This window comes from Dysidea avara, chromosome 5 (assembly GCF_963678975.1).
Source record: "Dysidea avara chromosome 5, odDysAvar1.4, whole genome shotgun sequence".
Taxonomy (NCBI): domain Eukaryota; kingdom Metazoa; phylum Porifera; class Demospongiae; order Dictyoceratida; family Dysideidae; genus Dysidea; species Dysidea avara.
Window position 1 is genome coordinate 11442060 of NC_089276.1, and position 9482 is coordinate 11451541.

General features: G+C 36.2%; 1 long non-coding RNA gene across 2 annotated transcripts; it reads right to left on the reverse strand.

Annotated features, from left to right (window-relative positions):
- Positions 1-377: 377 nt before the first annotated feature.
- LOC136256381 (uncharacterized) lies at positions 378-2370 on the reverse strand. 2 transcript variants are annotated; one of them, XR_010701495.1, is made up of 6 exons: positions 2129-2370; positions 1806-2080; positions 1462-1761; positions 1215-1398; positions 1062-1151; positions 378-671 (listed from the first exon to the last, which is right to left on the reverse strand). It is a non-coding gene; the product is annotated as an uncharacterized lncRNA (long non-coding RNA). The 2 variants fall into 2 exon arrangements; XR_010701494.1 differs by having other exon boundaries at positions 1462-2080.
- Positions 2371-9482: the final 7112 nt, after the last annotated feature.

Genomic DNA, 9482 nt, shown 5'->3' on the forward strand with positions numbered 1-9482 from the left:
CTCAGCATATTGCTCAAGTAAAGCCTAAAAGTGAAGGGGGGGCTTCAGCTCCCAAAGCCCACCTCCTAGATCCGCCCCTACTAGTATCTGTACAGTAGGTGACTTCCCTTATTTCCCTACTTTTTATGTCCATGATCCCTAATTGAACTTAAAATTCCTAAATTATACTTGCATTGTACACTGTTAAAAAAAGGTTCTTTATTAAACACCCCTTGGGGTGTTTTATCTACAATTGTTGTCAGGCTCCCCCTTAGGGTGTCCCAGTACACCCTTAAAGGAGTTTCAGTAACACTCACCAACGGTGTTCCAATAAACTTTAAGGTGGTATACATAACACCCCTAGGTGTTTCAATAAGGTCTTTAGCAGTGTTCAGTAGTCTTACAATTTTATTAGAGTGATATTAAAAGTACAAGCATTGAAAACTGCTATACATAATGTATAAACTTAATTTCATAAGAGTTTATTGTTCTATACACATTTTCTCCAGATTGGAATAACAGTCTCCAGTTGCAACAGCTACTCATCTTTGAGATTAAACACATAGTGCTGGAATGGAACTAGTGATGGAAGACTCAGCTACCCTCATCTTCAGGATCGCGTCCGGTAATAACCAGAAATGGTTCTGACTGACAATTCAAAACTGCACAGAGTCTACATTGACATCACATCACTGCAAATAAAAGAATAAAAATATATATAACAAGCATGACAATAGGTACATATTTCAAGGAACTATAGTCTTGGCCGTATACCGCACAATATAAAATTTTAGTGATTTTACTCAAGAAGGAATTTGGTGGATAATATATTGGCGAATAGTTGTGTCATATTGCATTTTTTGGCAAATCAAAATCATTTTGCCAAATTAGCCAAAATTTTCTCCCACCGTACAGTAGTACTGGACTATTATTGATTTTGGATGCCAAGAAGCACTACAGCCTATCTAAAGTTGTGAATTTATATGCTAATACGTAATTAATGCTTCATGCAGTGAAACTATTAGAGGTTTTATATGTCAACCAAACATAACTTTGTGAATGTACACTACAGGTAAACATACCTCAAAATTCTTAAGTAAAACACTATCCTTGCAAACCATCTTGGATGTAACAGATGACAAATCAGCTTCCAAGTACACAATCACTAACATCTGAGAAAAATAAGACCTTGTTACATATATATGATATATTCAGTATTCTTAATTGTTACTTACCATCTGGGTGGACAAAAATCATTAGCTACATTCACCAAGAAGTCCCAATATGCTTCTTAAAGTATGGCCTGGTCTTACACTAAACTGTTGACATCAATTTTGTTCTCCACATAGGCCAGTTGATAAAAATGAAGTCCTTTATATTGTCGTCAATTGGAACAGTTGCTTTAAACTTGTTTTGTATCTATATACCAAAAGAAAACATAATTTTCAAACTATAACAAATTATTATGGTACGTACACTTACCCAAGTACTTGAGTGCAAAGAGGGGAATTTTGATCAACGACCTCTGACAAAAGTGGACATTCAGTCGCTATTAAAGCCAGGTGTTCAGTAGGGTTAAATCCACTTATCTTCGAATTGTACAGTTCCTTTGCCACCCTCTTTTAATAGTCACCCTTCATGGACTGAATAGTGTCATCATACTCAGCCATCAGAAATTTCCAATCCATTGTCGTTGGACTCCATTCTCAAGTTTTTTTAGTTGGTTCATTACTGATACTTTGATCAATTTGTTTGCTACACCCTCCTCTGAATTCTTAATCTCTAAAATAAACCAGTATATCAAGGTTTTACACTTAACAACATACTGACACAAGTCCACTGTTCATTGTCATCCAGGACCTAGCTGGGTGCCGCTTTTGAACCAGCTTTGGCACACCACATTGTAAGCCTCTGACTTTGGATGTGCAATGATGCATGTTCTTGGCATCTGAGCTATCTCCTGTCTGCCCTGCCAGTTGTCAAAGCAGTAGAAATGGCCTCTAACACTGTCAGAGAATGTATAAAGTTCTACTGAAGATGCAGTCTCATTACGCTGTTCAGAAGTGAACACTTCTAATCGTCGCCAGTTCTTTCTTCACAGCTATAGATCATGTATTATTCACGTCAAACTTGCCGGGCCGTTACTCACCTCTCCCCACACTGGGCGCCCAAGCACTGACAGCCGCTGCAGCCGGGTACAAGTCGTCTTCCACATTCCCGCCGTCGATGCTGTTAAATTTTGGTACATTTCTTTACTATCGAAAGCTGCTCACACGTTATCGTCTCAACTGCTTCTTTCGGTGGCCATATTACTGATATTGTGCACCTGATCTCGCACCTGGTACACGCTATATAGTGCGCACTGCCGTTCAAAAGCTGGGCGTTCAATGGAACACAATTGGATCGTCAAGTCATCACTTATTTCTTGGTATATTTTGACGTTCTGGAGGTATGCGTGTATATAAATGCCAACACACGGGCCTAGGACTGCAGCGAGTGTAGCTCAGTATCCGCTTGAATTGTCCATTGGCCTTGTCACAATCAACTTTCATTAGTGAACATGTGTTGACATCCATTAGTTCTTGCAATTTTAAAGGTCGGATCAAGTGCATGAAAAATCTTGATAGTTAAGCTTGATGTATAAATCGGACTCACAAACTGGCATTTTGAATCACGTCACAGTGTATGATGATGACCGCAAGGCTACCCGCCGGCATCACAAAGGAAAATTGCCTTCCATTTTGAACATGACATGGAGTCTCTTAATGATATTATTACATGACCAGCTGATGATTGGAGTGATTGAAAAGATGTTGGATTATGAAGTAGCATTTAATGTGTAGCCTTGTATCAACACTGACATTACCATGCTTATATAATGGATTGCAATCCTATGGCTGACAAATTAGTACAGCACACAGAATTATTTACTTTATCGACTGCACGCACATTCATGCTCATATCTGTGATCTCTGCCTTTTGCACAGTGTACAATTTATATTTTAGATGTCTATAATTGTACGGAATTGAATTATTATTAATGCACACTAAAATCAAATATACAGAATGCACAAACACTATTAGTACTTGTAAAAGCAGTTACTGACATGCACAATCTAGCAAGCTACAGTACGTTGATGGATTGAGTGTGGATATAGTATTGCTGATCTGTCCGTCTGCATGCTGAGCTCAGTGTAACATTGTTTGAGCTTCACTGTTGCACTTAGCTAAATCAGCAACACTGCATGAGCTTATAATCCTATAGCATCACTGTATGGTGTGTAGACTCATTCCTACATAAAAAGAAATTCATTTCAAATGTATCAGTATAGAGTGTACAATAACACCTTTAATACACCCCAAAGGTGCTTCACTACACCTATTACAATCCAATAACATTATAGGTGTAATATAACACCCCTGGGTGTATATGTACACTTTTAAAGGTGTAGGTGTTCCATAAACACCTTTGTCAGGGTGTAACTGAACACCTCTGTTTTAACAGTGTATGGAAGTGAGTACTAGTGTATTATGTGTTATGACTTGCTCATTGAGCTATTCCTTTTTCCAAGTTCAAAAAATGGCTATTTCTTTGCTGCAACTATTGGTTATGTCAATGACCATTTCATTGGGGGCATCATATCTCCATCATGCATGTGATTGTTTCAGATTAGTATTTCTTCAGTACAAGCTCTTTGTTTAAGAACCATGGACAAGGAGTGTTTGTTCTATCACCTTATCAATATACTAATGGATCCATGCAGCAGTAAGTCCTACCGAGACATGTTCTTTGGAGTTAAAAACTGACAGTAATCATCAAATTAGTACCACTGTTATGGTTGATTTATCTCTGTGCCCTCCAGGATACTATTATAGCAAAACATCAAACAGTATGAATGTATTTCTACCCATTTGCATGGTAACTTGGTTTTTAGGTGTAATACTTCTCAGTTTCCAGCTTATGTATGTTAATCCTGCCTAATACACCAATCAGTGCTGACAATGCCAATGAGACCATAGTTAATCCATATCCATTTGGATACTGCTACAGTACTCACTTATCCTTCAGAGATGTGCCCCACAAGATGCTAACAGGACCCTATTGAATCAAACTGTGTGTGGTGCTACACATAGAACTGACACGTTATGTGGATCATGTATTAAAGGATACAGTGTAGTGATGAACTCTCCCACATTTTCATGTCACGACTGTAGAAAGAAATATTATGGAGTCTTTTTCTTCTTACTGTCTTATATTATTCCAGTTACAGTGTTATTCTTCTTGTTTATGCACTGCAAAATTAGAATCACATCTGGGTGGTTTGTTGCATTTTATTTTTGTTCAAATTGTTGGTAGTGACATTAACTTTGCTTTTAATTATCGTATTAATTCTGCTTCTCCAGTGGTGTTTGACAATATGTTTCCAATATCTTGTATTCTATTTACAGTGTTTCCAATTTAGAGCTTTTCCAAAACAATGTATTTTCTTACTGTCTCTTTGAAAATGCAGGAGTAATTGACATTTTAGCTTTCAAACTCTTAACAGCATTATATCCATTAGGGTTGATCATTGTATATTCCCTTATTTGGCATTGCCACAGATGTCAGCAGTGTGAGCAATGCATGCAATTACATAGATCAATTACGTTTGGAATATCAGTATTATTTGTACTATGCTTTTCCAAAGTAAATGCTATAGCCATTTCTATTTTGAATTCAGTGGAGGTTCAGCAATATGATATTCAAGGGCACTGGAGAGGGTACAAACGGGTTGTTTACTTACAAGGAGATCTGAAAGTTTTTGAAGGGAGACATTTAGTGTATAGTATCTTTGCCATGGTAGTGGTTGTAACAATTGTGATCATACCTACAGTGATTTTGTTTTTTCATCCACTGATCAAGTATCTTCTAGGAACATTTGGGTTGGGAGAAAGTGGACCAATAAAGTGCATTGAAAATAAACTTCATATTCATAAATTGCAGCTTTTGTTTGACACTTTTCAAGCTGACTACAGACGCAAGTACAAATTCTTTGCAAGACTGCACTTTTTTCTTTACATTGATATAATTGTTATGTCATTGTGATGACAGCCCCAACATCGAGTGTCAGTGATCTGCAGTTAAAGTTACTTGTAGTGCTCTTTGCTATTCTGGTCATTCATTTGATGTTGAGACCTTTTAGAAGTCCAGCTGATAACAAAGCTCATTCTCTTGTTTACATACTTCTCATCATCCTTATAGGAATCTTGTACTTGTTTGTAACAGATGATGACTATACCTCCACTATTTACCTTGGGACCATGTTGTCATACATCCTCCTTCTATGTCTAGTTGCTTACATTACATGGAAATTATGGCAGCAACACCTGAAATTTTTCTTTTCAAAAAAGCTGTATGGTGTGGAGTTAGAAGAAGACTCTACTACATATGAACAAATCACTGATAGCTTTTATAAAGACCCAATGAATTGTTGACTTGTATACATGCAGTATTGTTATGGTGTAGCTATGTGTGTATAGTGTGTGTAAAGTGTTATTGATTTGTCATGTTACAGATGCAACCTACTTAGCTAATGTACAACAATGTACATGCAGTAAACTTGTGATATCACTGTCTTGAGTTTAAAAAAGAACCTTTTCCCTTTTGTTTAATGATTTGATTAAAATCATGCAGGTATAGGTAGCTATGTGTATACTGTCAGTACTTGAGTATGTATTCAAGAATTATGTTATTGATACTATAAAATTATACAATAGCATTAACTACTTTATTTACTGCAATCCTTGACAACTATTCATTTGTTTAAGGAAAAATTGAAACTTTAAATTTCATTATTAGTGCAGAATGATTGCAGCACTATTTTTGTGGTAGACATTCAGTTTAGGAACTTCACAATGTTTGCTGCAAACAGAGAAACAGTATTAGTAGTGGAAATAGCATTGATGGATAATTCCAGGCCTATATACAGTATTTGAGGAGAATTGAGGACTGCATGATGCATGGTGCACGTGGTGCTGTTGGTGATAATAAATGAAGGTGTATCCCTACGTATTTGAATTATTGTTTCTTTATAATAAATCCATACCCAGTTGAGAAGTGTGTAAAGTTAACATTATTATCATCTTTTGACCATCTGCTGCCTCATGCTTGCTTTGTGAAGTATTGTTTGGAGGCCATCATCATTGCCACAAGATTGAAAAACTAATTTCACATTTGTGAATAACATAGCTGCACAACACGGAAAGACAATCTTCACAAATGTCCATGCAGGAAATTCTGTGCTGAAAACAATTATGTTAGTAGATCACAATGGTGATGTAGCAATAGCATCCTTTGTTAAGGTATGAACCGTATGATTCTATATAATTTTTGTACCTATGCAATGGACTATATATATACCATTAAAAATGTTTTACATACGTACATTGTAGATGAAATAGTTTGGGATGCCAAATGAATGTAACTTCATATTATATTGCTGTCTGTAGTGCATCATCACTGTATGTTGTGCAACCCTATCAGTTTAGAAGTGGATCTGGATCAGGAGCAGGCAAAAAAAAATGAGGGGGCCAGTATATTTACACGTAGCATACAACAAATATGGTTGCTATTATTCATGGGCTTGCCCCAGGAAAATTTTCACATTTTAGAAGCTGTAAGAACTTATTATTTTATTTTTATCAGTTTTGCAAAGAAATTAAGCTGCTACTTTTAAAGGAAATATAAAGATGACTGTTCTATTAAAGCGGCTGACTGCTCTATTAGAGATCTCTAACAACAGGGACTAACTACTCGGTCAGTACAATGTAATTTTTTGAAAAACAGTCCTCCATGTCAGCATTATGGTAATACAAAGCAACAATGTGATTGTACTACAAGCCCAGTTGACACAATTGTGTATTTACAAAATCAACTTGAGCTCCTACACAATGGAAGGATTTCTTTGAAAGCCTATATATATATATATATATATATATATATATATATATATAATCAGTGGGTTGTTTAGGTAACTCAGCCAGCACTCATTAAGAAATCAGTATGTTTGACCAGACCAGTTTTCAAGTTTGTTTCAATAACTTCTACTGATAACTAACACAGGTATATAGTTAAGGAGCAAGAGACCAAGACTTATTAAAGGGGTTTACTTGTACTTCTACCAGGATGATCAGTAATGTATATAAATGCTATGACGTCCATTTGATTTGTATTGGGAAAACTTTATTATTGATTAGTTGTGCTCAGTACACAATGCATACAGAATGTCATAAAAACAAAATTCTCCAGGATAGTTTCCATACATTAAATGAGTAAATCCAATATGGTTTTGATTACTCAGCATTTGTGAAAACAATAGAAATGCACTGATGGGTGCTACAATTAATCTAAATGTTGAAAGCAAACAGAATGGTCACAGGAGCAGTGTAAGAAAGAAAACAATAAAATTTGTGTCATACTATATTAACGTATTGCCCACATGGTACACCAGTTCTATGCTGATAATCACACATAAGTTGATAAAGGATTGTCTTATTGGCATCTCCCAGTAGAAGCTCTGATTACATGAGAATCAAACACAGCAATCTGGGATTCATTTGCCTGTATTTCTTCCTGTATTGTGTTTTATTCTTTCAATTGTCATTGTTGTAACATCACGAAACTCGGAAACATCCCCACTGTTAATATCAATAATGGTAATCATTCTCTTATTCATGTGTGCATGCAATGCCTCTCAAAAGCTATGCAGATAATTCTGCTTATCCATTGGTTTATATATTCTCCTGCTTGCAATGGTGATAATGGAGTATTAGTACCTGACAAATCTGCTGTTGTGGCCTGCAATTTTGTCCCCATGGATACATTGTATTGTTATACCTTAGTTGTAAAAGAAGAGACTATCAAGTGTTACAATGCTTGTCACCAACTGAACATTAAGATACTGGACTTTAAATTTGTCACCAACTGCACATTAAGATACTGAACTTTAAATCATATGGCTAACAACTACATATGATGTTGATAACACACATACCACGTCTGTGCATGTATAATGTGCATGATAAGGGAATTCGTCCAGGGTATACATTCAATTACATTCGGTAAGTTATTCCAATCAGTAATGGCGATGAGGAATAAACTTTTCTGTCAGTAATTAGTTGATGTTAGTATTCATCACAGATGGTGAGATAAAGACCTGGTGTCATTGGTGTGTGGTGAACACTCGGATATCTGGTAGGTCTTCATGTAAAAAAAAAAAAAAAATCTGCTATACTTTCTGCATTCACAAGAGTGGACCATATATCATTTTAGATACACTACTTGTTAGCCTATAATCTTGTTTGACCCATGCACCTGGCTGCTCTACGTAGGCCTCTATGTTGTACTATTTCAATGTTGTCATCACTGGTGCGGATCCCATACAATGTCCATATATGCAGTGTTGGGAATAACGCGTTACGTAATATTATTACTTTTGTGGCAACAAAGTAATATAACGAAATACGCTATGAAAACAGGTAATATAACGCAAGATACTTTACTTACAAACGTAACGCGTTACCTAAGTAATATAATTACTGTAACGAGTCTAATATGACGTAATATTATTACTAAAAGTAACGAAGTTACTAATCTCGTTAGTAATCTCTGAGTAACGCCTAACCACAACGAAGTAACGAGGCCTACTGAATGAAGCTTATTCACTAGCTTCTTACTTATAACCAAGATTTGCACATTGTCCAACAACGCAATCATGTCACGTGATAAGGTGGTAGTTTCACACGTGACAGCTTAAGGCTATGGACACAAAGTAATATAATATGTAATATTATTACAGTTACTTTATTTTATGGGTAATATGTAACTGTAACTAAATAGTTCTGTTGCAAGTAATATGTAATATGTAACTAGTTACTTTTACAAAGTAACTTGCCCAACACTGCATATATGTGACCCAGTCTGAGAAAACCGGTCCTATCGCCCAAGTCAGCAGATTCGATTTTTCACCCACTACACACAGTTACATGAATAAACTATCTAATTCCACATTTAAAATCAGCTAGACTTGAGTGGTCTGGTTTTGCTGGCTGCTTTTCCCGAGCCCAGTGGCGATCCGTACGTGTGGTGTGGGGCCTTAGGCCATACCTATTTGATCTTATGTTGCGCGGGCAAAATTATTTTAAATTTGGGTAGGTAGGTCGGTTTGAAAATGAAAATGATAAAAATTTTAAACACAAGCATACAAAAATGCAAATAACGAATGTAGCTATAATAGTACATACACGGCTAAAAGTCTAGGTTTCATACTCTTCTATAGTAGCATCAGATGTCTCCAAAAGAACTTTCCCATCGTATTCTACAATTTTAGAGCATTGGACGATCTTCAATGGTCCCTTTTGGACTATACCACCATAGATAATACACGAACATGGATTGGAAACGCCCGTGAAATTATTTACCTATCCTAGTTACGGTGCGCCAATACATTGGAAATTTTGTTGAA